Source organism: Panthera onca, chromosome A3 (genome assembly GCF_046562875.1).
Source record: "Panthera onca isolate mPanOnc1 chromosome A3, mPanOnc1 haplotype 2, whole genome shotgun sequence".
Lineage (NCBI taxonomy): Eukaryota > Metazoa > Chordata > Mammalia > Carnivora > Felidae > Panthera > Panthera onca.
Genome location: NC_138341.1, coordinates 33,234,340 through 33,253,668, shown reverse-complemented (window position 1 = coordinate 33,253,668; position 19,329 = coordinate 33,234,340). Strand labels below are relative to the sequence as shown.

Below are 19,329 nucleotides of genomic sequence, written 5' to 3'. Positions count from 1 at the left end.
ACTCCTTACTTGTACCCATGCCCCGCCTCAAAAAAAAAAAAAAAATCACCTTTATCAAGACTACATCTCACTATCTTAAATTCACTTCAGTTGTTCTCACATGTATGGGTTTCAGAATCCCCTGGGGAAACTATTGGTACAAACACAAAGGCCCATGAGCCCTCCTACATCAAGGGACCTGGGCCTCTGTGGGCTTTATTAGCCATCCACATGATTATGGCATGCAACAAATGTGAGAAACACTACTTTAGGGTATGCTCTTAATTTTCCTCTCCCAGATAATTGCACTCGCTTCTTAATTGTTCTGCCCGACTCCAGCTTCTTTCTGTACCAATCCACTCTTCAGCCAGTCAACAAACCTGAAAAAGTCCAAACTTAAAAAAAAAAAAAATTAATGGCTGCTAATCACACTTGAGAGTGAGTCCAGATTTGTTATGCACTCAACACCCTTCAAGATTCGACTCTTGTAGGGGCGCCTGGGTGGCCCAGTCGGTTCAGCATCCGACTTCGGCTCAGGTCATGATTTCGCAGTCCGTGATTTCGAGCCCTGTGTCGGGCTCTGTGCTGACGGCTCAGAGCCTGGAGCCTGCTTTGGTTTCTGTGTCTCCCTCTCTGCCCCTCCCCTGCTCATGCTCTCTCTCTGTCTCAAAAATAAATAAAATCATTAAAAAATTTTTTTTAAAAATATTTGACTCTTGTAGTCTTCTCCAGCTTGATTTGTCATCACTCCCCCTTAGGTGCGCAGTGCCTTCCCGGAGTCCAGGTCATTTACCATCATTCACATACTCATTCAAAAATTATTTATTGAGCTCTTAGCATAAGTACAACGCTGGAGCTAATACTGTGGATAAGGTGGTGAAGAAATAGAAATCATACCAGTTCTCAAAAGGTGAAAAATAGGCAAGTGAACATACTTAACTTCATTAGAATTTTAATAGATGCTCGAAAGAGTAGGAGGTTGTTACAAAAGCATATATGACGGGGGCCTCACCTAGTCTGCGGCTTTTCAGAGGTAGCTCCCTCAAGCAAGGTATTTTTCAGCTAATGCTTGAAGTTTTTATAGAAATCAAAAGATAAATGGCAAGAGGTGCAGAGGGGCCTTTAAACATAGGGAACAGAATGTGCAAAGGTCCAGTGGTGAGAGGAGAACATTTTCAAGGAACTAAAAGAAGGTCATACAGTGGTACATCCTATTTGTGGGGAGACTTTCCAAGATCTCCAGTGGATGCTTGAAAGTGCAGCTGTACTAACCCTATATATAATATGTTTTTTTCCTACAATACATACCTATGAGGAAGTTTAATTTATAAAGTAGGCACAGTAAGAGATGAACAACTCTTAATAGCCAATAATAAATAGAACAATTATAACAAGGTACTGTAATAAAGGTTATGTGCATGGGGTCTCGGTCAAAATACCTTACTCTGCTCTACTCACCCTTCTTTTTCTCGTGATGACGGGAGATGATAAAGTGCCTCTTTTACTATGATTTGCAATATTGAAATCCATGACCTAGAAGTGTAAAACAAAATGAAATTCAACCTATCCAATATCAAGAGAAAGATCTTTCATATTAACACACATAACGACTATTGATCTCCAGAGAACCTATGTGTCAGGGATTAGAGGCTAACCGATCTCATCATGTCATACTATCAAATCTGTACGTGGAAGACGCTGTAATCCACAACCTTCTGGAAAAGAGCCTGCGATGCAAAGAGGAGGTAACAGACCCTACATGACACAGACAGAAAGTGGGAAGCCTGGAGCTCACGCTCAGGTCTCGGGCTCTATGGTTCTCATTCACCCCTTAGTGTGCTGTGAGCCTAATGAAACAATGGAGCTGTATTTGGGGCTGAAGAAGTGGATGATGATCTCCACATTCAGATACAAGAGTACTAATGGGAATTTACTCTCTTTTCTAATTAATTGAGAAAAACATGTCAGAAGAGATGGAAATTTTGAGTTAATTGGTTCAGGGAAATGAGATAACTTGATTGAGCAAGAGTACGGGATAGCCAGTAGATGTTTATTAGAGAGGGAAATGAGCCTCACCTAGAGTCCTGGGAAGAGTCCTGGCGGGCTGGGCCTGAAAAGCATGGTTTCCGCAGAAGGGAAAGAGTGGAGACGAGACTGCAAAAGGAGATCCTCAGCCATGAGAAACTGTTTGTGGCAACGTGTGCTTTGCAAGTCTGCCTTCCTGGCAAACTTGAGTTTATCATCCATCTATCTCCTTGCTTTATTAACTCATTCACTTTCTTCTTTAATTCCAAAAGCAGATCTGATTGTTTGCTACATAACTTGCGTGCCTCTAGGTGCTGGCCATATAAAGACATAGTGGCACACCCTTTTTTAGAGTTGTTTTATTTTTTTTAAGTATATTCAATTGTGGAGCCCAACGTGGGGCTTGAACTCACTGAGATCAAGACCTGAGCTGAGATCAATAGTCAAGCCCTTACCTGACTGAGCCACCCAGGTGGCCCTTCCCTCATAGAGTTTTACATCCAGGGGACAGCACAGAACCATAAACCAGAAAGTGTAATCTTATATGACAGGTGCTAAAATAGCTGTTGAGGGTGATTTGGAGACACGGCGGGCGGGGGGGGGGGGAGGGGGGGCGGGAATATTAAGAAGTCAGAAGGAGTATTTTTCAAGAACTCAGTCTTGAAGAATGGGAATTAAATGGGTAGAAGAGATTTAAAAGGTTTTAAGTAAAGGGGTGCCTAGATGGCTCAGTTAAGCGTCCGACTCCTGGTTTCCACTCAGGTCACGATCTCGCGGGTTGTGAGTTTAAGCCCCACATCAGGCTCTGCACTGACAGTGCAGTACCTGCTTGGGATTCTCTCTCTCCCTCCCTCTCTCTGCCCCTCCCCTGCTCATGCTTGCTCTCTCACTCTCTCTCTCTCTCTCTCTCAAAGTAAATAAATAAAACTTAAAAAAAAATAAAAATGTTTTCAGTGAAGAGAATGATACCTGGGAAATTCTTGAGGACAGAGGTAAAGAGTTTGATAGGACCAGAGCAGAAGATGCTTGCGGGCTTGAAATGGAAGATGAGACAAAAGAAGCAGGCAGGTGCCATGTCGCATGAAGGAACTTGGATAGCAAGCTGGGGATTTTGAGAGAAACCACAAAGCTCTGGGAAGCCACCAAAAGATTTAAATCAGCAGAGTGATAAAATCAGATACAAGCCTAGTAAAGATCATATTGGATGCAATGTGAGAAGAAGATAGGAGGAAGTCCAGGCAGGAGGCATGGAGACCAGTTGGAAGGCTGGTCCCAAACCTGAGTGATTGGGCAAATGGTTATGGATGTGGGAACACAGGACAAGCAGTAGACTGGATTAGAGAAAATGAGTTTCTCTCCCAATTATTTTCCCACAAATTCCCATCATCCCTTCTTTAACATATTAATAAGGAGAAGGAAAAAAATATATATAATTGGTAAAGAATGGATTTGGTTATTCTTGTGCTTATTTTCTGGCCCTAATCTGAATGTAAGCTTCCAGGGGACTGCGTTTGTTGTAAATCCACAGATGCAGGAGACCTGAACTCAGAGGGACCCTGGCGGGCAATGTTCTCACCCCGTTCCCTCCAGTCTCCACTCCTCAAGATTTCAAAATATAGGAAGGCACTTCTTCACAGTGACTTCATGATGATCTTGGATGGGTAAAAACCTAAGCCTCTGTCAGGAATAAATGAACTCATTAAGAATATGGTTTTTACTTCGGTGCACTTACCTTTTGCCAAGTAGTGTCTGTTACGCCCAGATTCACATTAGCAGACAGCATGAAGGAGAGAAAAGCAAAGCATCCACCACTTTGGAATGGATTTCTTACCTTCTTCACTGCGGATAAGGGGCATTATTGATCTGATTCGGCTAGGTCAATTAGCAGAGCAAACAGATTCCTAGACTGGAGAAAAAGTTAAATGACTTTTGTCCTTGACCTAGAAAAATTACTGGGGCAACCAGAACTTCCGTTTCTATGTCTCCTAAATGAGCCTGGTAAGTGGTATACTATCCAAAAGAGTGAGTCTCGAGCCCAGCAGATTTTGATGTGGTTTGGGAACCACTGCTCCATGTATAAAGATCGTAGGGAGCTTTTGAAAGCAGATATATTTTATCTGGGCTCCCTCCCTCAGAACGGGATAAGCACAGTCTGTGAAAAATAATGTGAGATTCAAGCAAAATGTAAAAATATCTCCATAAATGAATGTTAGTGATTTCAGGAAACTATAATGCAGCTGTAATAAATAATGCTCGGTAACAAAAATATTTGGTTATTTCATAGTATTATTTGCATGAGGAAAGAACATTAATTATAGCACTTTCGTTTTCTTCTTGTATAGCAAGCGGGAGTCTCTGGTAGCAAACATAAGAAGCCAACTCTATAATCTAAGGAGAAAATAAAACTTGTGGAAGGTCACGGGGGTGACTCATGGGAATGAAAGGTAAGGTGAGAACAAAGCCTAGAAGACTAGAAACATTGGAGTCTAGGGACGTGGGTAGCAGGAACCAACAGAAGTCTCCAAAGGGGGCAGTTGGAAAAAGTAAAATTCTTATCAAAGCCAGTGCTGTTAAAAATGATGTTCAGGGAGTAACGAGCCGGCAGGAAAAGGAGCGATGTTTAAGAAGAAGAAAACGTGCATTGGAACTTCTGAGAAGCAGTCATTCAAAATGCATAGACTTTAGTTCTTCAGTTAGTGTTGATCCCTTGATGAATTATACTCATTTAAACCTGGAAGGAGCCCAGCAAATGTTCTATATAAAGAACATACCTTAGAAGAAGACAGCATGAGGAATAATAATAATGTTTTAAACCTGGCGGTGCTACCTTGATTCCAGCAAAGTAATGAAAGAACAAAAAACAAAGAGGAAAAAAAAAAAAGGAACAGGTTGAGTTGTGCGATGATAAACTTACGAAGGGCTCACAAGTCACACTAGGTCGGGGAGGCGGGGGGCAGTGAGGAGAAGGAGGTGGAAGACGAGGAGGAGGAAGAAATCTACCTTTTAAGTGGTAAAATAAAACCTAATTTTGGCAAAATTTATAATGAACTAAAATTTAGTTCCTTTCAATGTGTGTCAAATTTTCTTAAAATAAATGCCCTTACAGGGCCATGAATGATATCCTGCCCCACCCAATGGATAATTTGACTTAACGGCTGTTTAGTTCAACAACATTTTCAGACAATAATTCACATCACACTTTAGTGTTCATTGTCACCGAATTGAATCCAGAAGTCTTGATGATATGATGATAGAGTTTATAGGACTAATTGTATGAAATGAAGCGTGTCATTTTCCTAACACCACAGTAAGAAGAGTCTCTTTCATTGTGAGACCTCGAGCTCAGTCTTACACTTATTAACCTTGTAGGTTTAGGCAGTCATTCTGACCTTTTTACGTTTCAATCTCATCATACAAAAGGAGACTATTACCTTATTACCAGCCCTGCTTATCTCATAGGATTGTGAAGTACCTGGGGCACAAAGATTGACGGTAAAATCACTTTGCAGATTCTACAGCACCTTATGAATGCAAGGGTTAATTGTAGATACTTTGACGTATTACTTAGTAGTAAGCTTCAGGAAAAGAATTGTAATGTTTTGGATTTCTTGACTAGAGGCCGTAAAAGCAACAGTCAGAGAATTCACGTACATCACAACCTTTTGAAGCAACATTTCACAAGCCAAAACAGCTTTCTGTTTGTTTGTTCTGAGACAGAGAGAGTGTGAGCAGGGGAGAGGCAGAGAGGCAGAGGAAGAGAGAGAATCTTAATCTCCGCACTGAGTATGGAGCCCTGTGCGGGGCTCGACCTCATGACCATGATATCATGACCTGAGCCTAAATCAATAGTCAGACACTTGTCCAACTGAGCCACCCAGGTGCCCCCAAAACAACTATTTTGAAGAGTTAACTTCAAGGTGCTAAATTTATGTCGTAACCCTTAAAAAGAAGTCATTTATGTCTGTGATATATGTGTCTCTATACGCCATTTCCTTTTGAAGGCCAATGTGAAACATCACTAAAAAAGGCTGCAGTTGCAACACCACCTTTGATATGACGGCGCATGAGCATAATTAATATTGCATGCCGTCTCTAAGTATTAGATAGCGAGCTCACTGCCGAATTGTTCTGAAAATGATAGGGTCCGCTTCTTTTAGGTTAAATCACTGAGAATTTTTTTAATTGCCCTTTAATAGAAATCATACGATATTTTTAGCCTAGAGAAAACAGAGTCTGTGGGAACCACCTTCTCCCACCCATGTCTTGGCAGTGGGAACTGGTGTCTCAGATCAAGACTATTTACTGATCCCCATGGTAACAATGTGCTCTTTCTTGCATAAATCCTAATATCATAAGGACCTAATGGTTCTTTAGTATGGCATCTCAACCCCAAAATAACTATGCTGATGTGAAATATAAATGCTCTAAATAGAACATTTTTTTAAATTAAAAGTTAAAAACCATTGCTATGATGCTAGAAAGTTTGATGTAGCCTTTTCAGTAGAAAACGAACATTTTGGAATGAACCCTCTGCCATTTCTGAGTATGGACGCTGGACCTTCAAAGAAGTGATTGAGTTGGGCCTTTTAATTTGTTACTTGGCAGAGGATCATGCGGGCAGGAGCAATGTTGGGGTTGGGGCTCTGAATAATGTCCCCATACCCATGCAGCAACAGTCCGTGAAGACACTGCCCGGGTGCACGGGCTGCCGGGGTTTAGAGGTCATTACCCTCTTGTTTTCCAGGCTTAACAAGAAATTAAATCCCTAAAAGCTTCATCTACCCTGAGACCTGCTTACTCCGAGGTTGCTAGATATATTAAAGCACACTGGCTAAGATTTCAAACAACAAGAAAGATTAATCTCTTTGGGATCCTCAGAAGAAAAATGCTGTACGAATACCAACAAATGGTATACTCTATTTTATCTCCTGGTCAGACCTGACACCTTTAAGCCTCCAGGATTACACGCCCGTTTTAATAAAAGTAGTGCTCTACGGAATGGACTTCCTTCCATACGACGACATTATAATTTTGTTCGAGAGAGTGTAGGTGGTGGTGGAGATAATTCTATTTTTCCTTTGACAGCTTCCCCTCCGATGTTTCAAATGCATTTCAAATGCATTGTTTTCAAGGGCTTCATGGAACAAATAAAGTCACTTGGCATTTTCACGAAGAGGAGCGTTTCGATACTCCGGACCCAAAGATTGTACTCCAAATAATGTGCTTCTTCCCTTGGCATTATAAAAGCAACCAGATGAAAAAGAGGGTTGCACAGCTGACTGTAGAAAGCAGAGAAGAGCTACAGCAAGGGTAAAGGCTGCCCAGGCTCCAGGTTGACTCCCCGGGTTTTAAAATAAGTGGGTTTTTTTTGTTTGTTCTTGTTTTTGTGTTTTTAACTGGAAGCGTCTAATGAGAATGCTAGCTGGGAAAGATCGGGTGAAGGAACAAGTGAATGTTAATCCCCACCGAGGTCAGGAACTTTATTTTATCCACGTTTGTATTCCATGTGGTGATTGGCCCATCAAGGCCTTACACAGATATAGGCACAAAGGAAAGAAGAGAAAGATTTATGAACCATCAAATGGTCATTTTTGTAATACAAACAGGAGAAAGATTTTTATTTTAAAAAGTGCTATTATTAAGATATCCTCCACAAAGCATAAGTTTGGGGAATATTTCTTACGTAGTTACGTCTCTGTCTTTATGTGTCTGTGATATATCTGTGTGTGATACATGAAGTATGACTATAAATAATGAGGCATAACGAAACACATATTTTGAACAATATATCTGTGTTGAAGTGGAGTTGAATTCAATCAGGTTATGCTGAAGTAGTATTGAAATTCAATACCAAATGTCGCGATTATAGATTGTTCAACAGAAAATATTTATTGAGCCGCTTCTACGGTCTGTATCGATAAAATAACAACACTCTTAGGGACCGGGAAGAATGAAATCACTTCGCCCATAGTCATACAACTCCAGAAAGCAGAGAACAACTTGGCTGGCTCTTGAGGCAATGCCCACCCAAGACCATTTAAAGTTGAGGCATTCTTACCTGTACGTTATACAATTTGACTTTGGAATATATTGTTTCTTTTTTCCTGAAGGAGCCTTTTGGTCATTGTAATTTCAAATCATGACGGCTCAGAAGCTGTCCTTAATAAGAATAAACTGAAGAACTTTTTACCTCCTCCACGGATAGTATCGGCGTCTACGGATGTAGTGTGACTGCGGCAGCAGAAAAAGACATGACACGAGACAGGTTCTCAATGAGTTCAGACCTGGAGCCACTATTGATTGTGTTTGCACTTATTCTCAGCTGCAATCACTCAGTCTCACAGTTGGACAACACCTCTCGTCCAAAATAAACCTTCCATTCTTGATTGCTCCGTATCAGGCAGCTGCCATTTCCAGCTGTTTCTTGATCAGAACACATTGCTTTAACATTTGCCTCTTTATGTGCTTGAAGCAAATGAACAAGCCCAAGAATATTTGGAGACTTTTTATGACACATACCAGTGTTATTTGACTCTGCAACAAGTTAAAAACAGATCACAATGACTAATGCCGACACGGAAGAACGGTTGTTTCCACTTACCTGTGTCTGTGGATAAGAAATATGTTGAGTTTTTTGGACCAGAGAGTCTCTCCTTCCATCATGGTTAAAACTGCACATGCAGGATGAAAAGACTGGAGAAAAGCAGAATGATTTACTGAACTTGTTGCCTTCAGAAAGCAATCTCATTAAAGTAGCTTGTAGGTAGTCCGAAAGTATCTCAAATAAAATAAACTCCATTTTGGAGAAATATATGTCTTCGTGTAATGTCTGTGCATTTTTCTAAACACTCATCATGCCTTTTTCCTACGTTAATGCATAGCGTAGATGACATATACAATATTTTATGGGCGTAGACGGCTGTGTGAGCCTCTGGGCACGGTTACTTTGTAAGAAATGCTTAGTAACATGCACTTTTGCAAAGTCTTTCAACTTGTCTTTGAACCAATGGCCAAGTGTGTTTGGAGAAATGCTTCCCTGCCTTCACAGCCTCATAGTTCTCTGCTTTACCCCTCAGTTCTTCCAAATCAGTCTCGTTCCAACTAAGCCTGACGGGATGCCTCCTCCTTCATCAGTGCCTTTAAATCACCTTCTCCTGCAAAAATCACTAGGGTCCAGCTGCGGTGTTGAGAGAGAATGCTATGGCATTCCAACATTTTCTCTCTACTCCGGTGTCCAACAATTGCAGTGAAAATAACTTGTAAGCAATTTCTTCCCTTCAATCCCTTCAAGCTCTCCCTATACCTCAATGAAATACATGCAAAACCAAACCAAAACAAAAAAACTTCTTCATTATATTTTACATTAGCATAATGTCTCTGCCTGTTCTCTAGTGATAAGCCCAGGGACGTGATCAAGCTTACCTAGGCTGTCTACACAGGAAGATAGAATACACTTTAAATGATACACTATTACAATTAGTAAATCCTTTTAAACACTGATTTTTTTTTTTTTTTTTTATATAGTCAGTGTCTGGTGACAAAAAAAATCCTAATAACAGGAAAATCTGAGTAGATTAATGTCCTTAATATTATTTTAAATTTATTTATTTAGAAATATTACTCTAGGAATTTATTTAGTAATAGAACACCGTATTAGATACTATAAATAGATTATACAGTATATAATGGGCTCAGTTCCTGAAGTCAGGAATATTCTAATCCACTTACAAAGGAGAATCTACAGTTTGTTTGTTTTTTTAATTTTTTTTTAATGTTTATTTATTTTTGAGACAGAGACAGAGCATGAGCAGGGAAGGGGCAGAGAGAGGGAGACACAGAATGTGAAGCAGGCTCCAGGCTCTGAGCTGTCATCACAGAGCCCGACACGGGGCTCGAACTCACAAACTGTGAGATCATGACCTGAGCCAAAGTCGGACGCTTAACCGACTGAGCCACCCAGGCGCCCCTGAGAATCTACAGTTTCAATAGAGAGCAAAAATAATTGAATACTGTTGATTATTCTTTGCTTTGTTTTTAAAATGTTTTTAAAATAGGACTAAACTCACAAGTAACTATGACTATACCATTTCTCTTGCTTTCTTCTACAGGGAGGTCCTTACATTCACATAAAGTCAAAAGAGTATCATTGGACACCTATGAAGGGTTTGAGACCTTAAATCCCAGAAGGAATACGAGACCAGTTTGGGCTTTCTATTCTGTTGTTCAGGTGTTAATCATTGGAAGCACCCCCAAACACCCCTCAAAAATCTGTTTGCAAATAGTTTTTTAAAAATGATCCTTGCAGGAGGGCCTGGGTGGCTCAGTTGGTTAATCATTCAACTTCGGTTCAGGTCATGATCTCACAGTTTGTAGGTTCGAGCCCCGCATCAGGCTCTGTGCTGACAGCTCAGAGCCTGGAGCCTGCTTCGGTTCCTCTCTCTCTCTCTCTCTCTCTCTCTCTCTGACATTCTGACATCCCGCTCACATTCTGTCTCTCTCTCTCAAAAATAAAAATAAATGAACATTAAAAAAATGTTTCTTGCAGATCATGGGACATGAGTTCCAAAGCAGAGGAAGAGGGCTCATCATTTGCAAATGGCATAGAAGAACAAAATCAAACCCTGTGAAGAGCAAAAAGGAGATGAATTTACCCAAGATCATCTCCCTGGATGCCGCCAGCTCGGTTAGAGCTAAATCATTGTTGATGACTTGAAAGCACCAGATCACGTAATCTGACATATGAGGATATACACCACAAATAATCAAATATTTTAAAAATGAAAACATCAAATGAATTAAATATCCTTATTATATTAGAGCTATTAGAATTACTTAAGAGACAGGGGCACCTGGGTGGCTCAGTCGGTTGAGCATCCGACTTTGGCTCAGGCCATGATCTCACGGTTTAAGGTTCGAGCCCTGCGTCAGGCTCTGTCCTGACAGTTCAGAGCCTGGAGCCTGCTTCAGATTCTGTGTCTCCCTCTGTCTCTGTTCCTCCCCCACTTTTGCTCTGTCTCTTTCTCTCTCAAAAATAAATAAATATTTTAAAAACTTTTTGAAAAAAGAATTAAGAGATCTTCTAGAAGTAATCTCTGATGTTAAGCACAATGGTTCTGCATTTTCAAAGCCCTGGGAAGAATTTAAAATACAAGTGATCGTATAAGCATGCAGACAAATTTTTAAAGTAGCTAAAGCCCCAACACTTCATTCTGAGGTGTGATTATATACTTCTACACCCCTCCTCCTCTTCCTTCTTCCCTTCTAACACATTAAATTTAATAGTGAACCTAGAAAGCAAGATGTCCCTTTAGGAGCAAAGAAGACATTAAGAATTTTCTTGCAGAGTTGGGGCACCTGGGTGGCTCAGTTGGTTAAGCATCTGACTTCAGCTCAGGTCATGATCTCATGGTTTGTGGGTTCGAGGCCCGCATGGGGCTCTCTGCTGTCAGCAGCAAGCCCGCTTCGGATCCTCTGTCTCCCTCTCTCTCTACGCCTCCCCTGGTCATGCTCCTCCCCCCTTTCAAAATAAATACATAAGCTTTAAAAAAGAAGAATTTTCTTGCAGAGAGTGCCAAGTAGGAACCCACCCATCCGCTTTTCTTTGTAAACGTTTGCTTTCAAGATTCCTGTAGCATTCTATTATCATCAAAACTCATCAAGAAGGAAAATTAAGTCTCATAAAAAAAAAATCGCAACTTTGATTGTGTCATAACTCCTCCACTTAATAGACCCCAAACCAACATGCTAAGCCTGTCACTCAAGGTCCTTTGGGTTTCCTCCATCCCAAGCCTCAGCCCAGGTGGACTCCTCACAGTTAGACAAACAGATTCTGTACCATATTGCCTCTTGGCTTTGACTCAACTTTGTCCACCTGGAATTCCTGCCTTCTTATCTACCATTTGGTCACTCAGGAACTCGGGACCTTTGTACTTGGTCCTTGGTCTGTGCCTGAATCTGTGCCTGTCTCAGTTCTAACCCTGCTTCAAGAGTGAGGAGTCTAATTCCAAGCCATGCACTTATTCCATGAAATCTTTCTTTCTCTCTCTGATCAAGAATAATTTATTGATCTATCCATTCCATCATTTATTTAGTTAAATATTGTATTGAATGCCTATTGTAGGCTAAGTCCTAATAATACGAGTGCAGGTGAAATCTGTTCCCTGACTTTGTGGAACTTGAAGCTGAATTGAAAAAGCAAACGGGTGAAATAGCAGTTACCCTAGAGTTATAGCGTGGGAAGGCAGAGTTGTACAACGTGTGCTCCAGATCCTAAACCGCACTGGAAAGGCCAGCGTCCTCCCGGAGGAAAGAGCACCTGATCCGAGCCTTGAAGTTCAAGGAGAGTTAGCTAAACACAGAAGACAATGACGAGTGTTCTACGCAGAAAGAAAAGGCGCAGGAAAATAGCATAAGAAATGTGAGGAAAACCACGGCTTTCTACGTAGTCAGGCTGTGCATGCAGTACAGGTCACTGGAGGTGGCTTCAATGAAAGGATCTGGGTGGGTGAGTGACCAGAGACGAGATTAAGATGTGAATTGTAATTGGGGCACCTGGGGGGCTCAGTCGGTTAAGCCTCCGACTCTTGGTTTCAGCTCAGGTCATGATCTCACGGCTTCAGGGGTTTGATCCCTGCATCAGGCTCTGTGCTGATAGTGTGGAGCCCGGTTGGGATTCTCTCTCTCCCTCCCTCTCTCTCTTTCTCTCTTTCTGCTCCTCCCACTGTCTCTGTACCTCTCAAAATAAATAAATAAAAACTTTTTAAAAAAATATATGAATTGCAAGTAAATTTTAAAACATCCCTGAGAACTAAGTTAAGCAATTTATATTTTATCCTAAACGTTTTGGGGAAGGATTGAAAAGTGTGGAGTGGGGAGTGGAAAAATCAGAATTGGAGTCTGAATGTTACCATCATCCACCCAAACACCCGCATCTGAAAAAAAATTAAAAGTCCACTTTCTGTATGAATTATGGTTTTATTTTTCTCAAAGAACAGGAAGTCCGGGGTGGGCAACTCGGTGAGGCTGTCAATACCTGAAGTTCTTTCTGCCTGTCTGGCCCAGCTTCCTTACCTCATAGGCCTTTGTCCTCTCCCTTGTCCCCTCCGGGTCACCACATAGGGGCTGCAGTTTCAGTCTCCAGGTTCATTCTGTGGGAGGGAAATAGGTGGGAGGGGTAGAGGGACAAGCGGGGCAAAGCTGACCCTGTCCCTTTTTACCAGATAAAGACATACTTTCCTGAAGTCTTACCCAGGAGACTCCTATTTATGCCTATTTGACCAGAACGTGTGTTACACGGTTGTCCCTGGCTGCAAGGGGCGGTGAAAAAACAAAGTTTCCCTTTAGGAATTCTAAAGTAGAAAAAGGCAAGGGAAGAGAGGGCACTGAATGGTCCCTCTGCCGAGGGCACAGCCGCCATCTGCTGGGTCCGCCACTGAGCTACATACGGTCAGCTTTTTAAATACCGTGTCTTAAAAAGTAACCAATTAACTAACTAAATATCATATCTTCATTTCCCTCAGATACATTATTTTTATATAGAATATATATTTTTATACAGATAACACATTATTATGCATACGTATAATGTGTAGATACTATACAACATAAAATGCACTAACAAATGGAATCTATATATACATTTATGTCAGATTGAAAATATATAGATAATAATAACATAAAATGTATTACGATATAGACTCTACACACACACAAACACACACATATGTCTGATTGAAGGGAGGGAGGGGAAGGTTTGAATGTCATAATATTTTGAATTTTTTTTTTTTAACGTTTATTTATTTTTGAGACAGAGAGAGACAGAGCATGAACGGGGGAGGGTCACAGAGAGAGGGAGACACAGAATCTGAAACAGGCTCCAGGCTCTGAGCTGTCAGCACAGAGCCCGACGCGGGGCTTGAACTCACCCACCGCGAGATCGTGACCTGAGCCAAAGTCGGACGCTTAACCGACCAAGCCACCCAGGCGCCCCCCTTTTTTTTTTTTTAATTTTTTTTTTGAATGTCATAATATTTTGAATGAAAAAAATAATTGCCCCTCCTTGCTCTGGCCTTAGTGCTTTGCACAGAGATTACTCAAATCCAGAATTCCTCCAACTTGCCATTAGTACAGCTATTTTGTACCCTTCCCTCTTTTACACAAATTTTAAAATGTACGCAAAGGAGAGAGGATAATAGAATGAGTCCCCCAGCGACCAGTCAACCACCCGCAACAATGATCCTTTTGCCAATCTTGTGTCATCCATCCTTCTCCTTTTCCTCTGGAAGGCTTTAAGCAAACTTGTTCCATTTCAGTACACAAAAATGAATTATCTCTGCATACCTCAAATTTATTTTTTCTTCTTCAGATAAGAGAGTCTATAGGAATTTTAACAGGACTGGGAAAAAAAGGCTAATGGAAAAATGTTATTCGGGAATTCTCTCACATACGTGCGCACGTGCACACACACGCACGCGCGTCCCAACAGACTGAAAAAAAGAGAGAAATTTTGAAACAGAGAAGCCGAATTTTCAGGAACTGGAAGGTTAAGTGGAGTTTCCACAGCCCCCTGGGGGAGGACCTCTCCCCTAGAGCTTTATTAGCCGCAGCCAGATTTCTCCTTCCCTACCCTTCAAATTCAGGTCCAGGTTATGTGTCATTTAAAGCATCGCTGACAGTTAATAAGTGTAGCAATTAGTCTTCTGGTCGAGTTTACATTCTTTAACACTATAAAAGAAGTTTTCTGAATCTCGAACTGTATGCTAGATGGTGGATTAGTAGGAATTGCCACAAAGTCCTAAATGAGAAGCTGTGTCTGGAAGAACCTGGCCTTTCCTTCTGTCTTGAAGACTTTGATCACTCTGACCTTCCGTTGCTACCTTATCCTTTAAGACAAATAATTCAGAGTGTTCACAGCTCGTCTTAACTAAATAAGTACATTAAGTATGTATGTATTCATTCATGTACAAATTCACGTCCATTTGTCCAGACATTCATTTATACATTTCACCATTCACTCAACATTTTGCAGGTCCTGTACATATCTTATCGCTAAAATCTTTAAGGATGAAGACCAGACCGTGGTAAGGAGTTATAATTGTGCCTCTGTTTTCATAAGCTAAGCAAACCCACATCCTAAAAGCTCTACGTGGGAATCAGGGGAAAAGTGATTGTTCCCTAAACGTCCAGGGAGTAGAAATGCCAATCTGAAAGCGTATTTCCAAAAAGGCACAGTGGCAGGACGGCGGGGTGGGAAACGGGCCTGGCTGGAAGGATCTCTATATGTGTATTTTTATCGTCCATGTGTTGGATGAAGCAGAGAGCTGCCAGATAGCTTCTTTTCCACAGCTTGGAGTTACTGTTGGGAACAGATCCATGTATGGAAGCGAAAGCCGAAAGGCACAGATAAGCAGAGATCCAGCTATGCAAACCATGTTTAGAGACACTTAAAGGACAAGCATCTCAGGTCCTCTCTTTCTGGTAAATTCGGAGCAGCCATCATACGGGGTCTTTTCTCACATCCAGCCCATGCGGACCGAGCAGCCCAGACTTGACGGAGGTAGGTGCAGGGCTTTTGTGATGAAACTTATCTAAAGGAGCATTCATGAATATTCCTTCCTGAGCTCTTGATGTCCTTTAAGGGAAGCTGCCAAATGATATTTTGGAAAAAAAAAAAAAAAAAAAGACAGGAAGAAAGAAAGAAAGATTTGGGTTGGGGCTGGTGACTGAGAGGTATTTAACAGCTCTGCCTTCACAAGACAAGGCAGCTTGGTTACAGAGGGAAAGCGACAGCACGGAATTCCTGCCAAATCTAATCCCTTTGTCCGGGGTCACTTACCCTTTGGATTTTTGCGGATAGGAGTCTTCCCGGATATTGCCAGCACCTTTGGAATGAGCCACAGCTTGCCGTGCGTTCTGATGCCGTGTATTTTAGGCTGGGGTAGGTAGGATTTGCCCTTTTCTTCGCCTGCTCCTCTGAAGCCAGCAGAAACTCACACGTGGGGCTACTTCTTCCTTAGACATGGAAGGGCTGCTCATAAACGACATTATTATTTTTGGCAGGGGAAGTCATTTTTGCAGTGTTTCTCAGCAGATCGGAGGTTGATTACATCCTGTTCAAAGATTCTTGGGTTGCTTTCACAAACACGGGTCTTGCGCAAGTGGCAATTGCTGAAGCCAGCTGAAGCGTTGGATGGTTCTCAGTGCCTCTAGCGTTTTTCTTTCTTTTGCATTAATGACTGGAAACAGGAACTTGAGGGGACACTTCCCCAAAGATGCTTGCAGCTGCCAGGGATGTGTTGGGAATAGTAGGTTGTGGCAGAGTCACAAAAGCCGTACGTCTCAGGAGTCCAAAGTAAAAGTATAAACGTGAAGACAAGAACAATAGTAGCATCTCTATGACTCTAGTCCATTTTCTGAAATACTGGCTAACTCTGCCAAATCTTATCGGTCACACTTTGAAATGTGACTCTAGCTAATTACCAAATTGTAACAATTAGAACATTAAAGCAGTTCTTTGAGAGTTGCTGGCAAAATCTGTGAACTCTTGCCAAACACTTTAAAGAAATCAAGGGACAAATTTACGGGTCACACATGTAAAATGTGTGGGTTTTTCCAAAATTGAATTAAAGTAATTTTTCCACAAGAAAATGAAACGTAAATCCAGAATTTCTCTGGTTGAGAATAATGTGTCTCTATTTCAAGCAAGATTTGAACTCTCGTTCTTTAGGCTTTCAATCTTGTCATAGAGCAGGAGAGGAAAAAAAGAAAGAAAAAATTGGATGTGACTTTTCCTTTCCTTTCCTGATGGCAAAATGATTAATAAACAAGTGAAGTAAAATAATAAAAATGGCTTGTAATACTGACCAGGGAGATGTTCTTTGGATAAATTAGAGAGTGGGAAAAGCAATTCGCTTAGGGGTTGCAGATAAGATGACTCTAGTGATGGAGTGATTTCTCTCAAATTGTGAATATTCCATAATACCAAAAAAAGTGGCAGAGAAGGAGAAAACAGGGTTCTAGTCCCATAATAAAACTTCATCATTGTTAAAATAATTATAATACTAAAGCATGGATGTTTTCATCAAATTATTCCTTTTCATATCTATTCTCCCTGACGGCACATGAAATTAACAACACATTCAAGCTTACCCTCTACAGATCTCTAAAATAGGCTATTTTATTCACCTAAAAATACTAATATTCTGATACTGAGAGAGAGAGAGAGGCAGGCGATAAACTTTGCCTTCTTTTTTTACACTAACACACACAAGGCGTTGTAACTTTCGCTGAAGTGGAATGGGCCTACAAAAGGGTGGCTTTAAAATACTGAATTAAACACTACATACCAAGCAGCTTTTCCAAAGGAACAGTACAGCAGGAGTCTGGGCAATTTTCAATAAGCAAAGGGTTATTGTAAGTTATGTCACTGGTATTTGTGACCAGATGCAATGCATCTATGATGTCATTGACTGTTTTCTCATATGCTTACTGCCAAGTACATTTCAAGTATTCATTCCTCATGAGAAATGTCTGTTCCTGTTAGTCTTTAGCAAGGAAATTTAAGAAGTGCAATATCAGTAATAAAGAGTGACTTATTGCTATTTTTTAAATAGTATGTAAAGATCCGTGAAAAAAATGACAAATACTCAAACTACTTGGCCTTTTGACTATGACTTCTTAAGCACTCAATGATGACTATACATGTAGACAATCTTGGCGAGGTCATGACCTGAAGGAAATTCATGGCGACCAAGAGTGATAAAGAAGTTGAAATGTATCCTAAGAACACAGAGCACAGATTTGAGGCTCCTGTGTATATGACGGTGCCAGACGGGATAGCTCCTGGGCCAGGTCACTCGGGCTCCAATGAGCAGGAAGAGCAAGTCTTTTAGGGGCTTTGATGGGGAACAACTTCCCTGAACATTGAGGGCGGAGTTTGTATGAAAGTGAGAGGAGAGGTTTACTTCTCCAGGGGTATGAAAAAGGATTTTGATCCACAGGAAAGGACATTAAGTTTCAAGGAAATGATAGCATTGGGCTACTTTTTAAAAATCCCCTTGGGGGAAAAAAGACAGAGAGGGAAACAAACCCTAAGAGACTCTTTATGACAGAGAACAAACTGAGGCTTGATGGAGGGAGGGGGGTGGGGGACGGGCAAAATGGTGGACCAGCATTAAGGAGGGCACTTGTTATGATGAGCATTGGCTGTTATATGTAAGTGATGAATCACTGAATTCTACTCCTGAAACCAATATTATACTATATGTGAACTAACTAGAAATTAAATAAAAATTAGAAGAAAAAATTAAGAAAAAAATAAAAATCCCCTTGGGAACTTTAAACGAAATAAAAATCTCTCCGATGATTAAAAATTGTGGGACATTGAGTGGTCTCGGACAGACCACTGACGATTTCAAGAACCTTAAAGATGACAGCAGGCATGAGACTCGGGAACAAATCTGAAGACCAGAGAGGCTATATACTTTCTCCAAGGTTAATCAATGGATTAATCTTTCTCCAATGGTTAATCAATGGGTTCCCCAGAACCCAGATAATTTGGTTTTCTGATCAGAGCTAATCTGCCCATGCTGCTCTTCTTTCAATTTCTTAAGCTTAAAGTTACATATTTTCAAGTGTCACGGCAAGGTATTAGAAGAATTCCGTGACCAAAGAATTTTGAAGGTAGTTTTAAGGCTTATAAAGTAATGAAGGGAACAGATCTCTGTGGCACTTAGTGCTGCTGTGGAGAAAATGGCCTCTCCTACCTTGCTGACTTCTTCCCATGCTTCTCACCTCTAACTGCACCTGAGAATCTCTTAGGAGGAGTAGTGTCCACACTGCACTCCAGATGAACTACATATGTTCATGGGGTCCAGGCAAGGGTAGTTCACTTTTTAAATCTACCCAATGAAATGTAAAGCCACAACCAGGATCAAGAACCACTTCGTTTTTGAAATAAAAAAGCGGTAACCACTTTAATTGATCTCGACAGGCAAGTTAACAGAACCACAGCTGAAGATCAAAACTGAACTCTTGCCCAAAGAGATGATTTCTTTGAAAGCTTTACTGATGTAATCTTTGCTGACAAGGAGATCCTCTTTACAGGTTTCAGCATATTTTTAAAAAAAAATTTTTTTAACGTTTTATTTATTTTTGAGACAGAGACAGAACATGAACGGGGGAGGGGCAGAGAGAGAGGGAGACACAGAATCGGAAGCAGGCTCCAGGCTCTGAGCCATCAGCCCAGAGCCCGACGCGGGGCTCGAACTCACGGACCGCGAGATCATGACCTGAGCTGCAGTCGGCCGCTTAACCGACTGAGCCACC

General features: G+C 41.1%; 1 protein-coding gene and 1 long non-coding RNA gene across 6 annotated transcripts in view; one reads left to right on the top strand and one right to left on the bottom strand.

The window, feature by feature from the left end:
• Positions 1–706: 706 nt before the first annotated feature.
• LOC132691723 (uncharacterized) lies at positions 707–19,107 on the bottom strand. 2 transcript variants are annotated; one of them, XR_014137403.1, is made up of 4 exons: positions 17,349–19,106; positions 15,839–16,340; positions 13,075–13,151; positions 707–8,697 (listed from the first exon to the last, which is right to left on the bottom strand). It is a non-coding gene; the product is annotated as an uncharacterized LOC132691723 (long non-coding RNA). The 2 variants fall into 2 exon arrangements; XR_013554755.2 differs by having other exon boundaries at positions 15,839–19,107.
• SLC8A1 (solute carrier family 8 member A1) overlaps positions 15,364–19,329 on the top strand; it is a 380,167-nt gene continuing 376,201 nt past the window's right edge. For all 4 annotated transcript variants that reach the window (XM_060653270.3, XM_060653263.3, XM_060653299.3 and 1 more), the window contains exon 1: positions 15,364–15,559. The gene's annotated coding sequence lies outside the window, so the exon portion shown is untranslated. The remainder of the gene's footprint in view (positions 15,560–19,329) is intronic.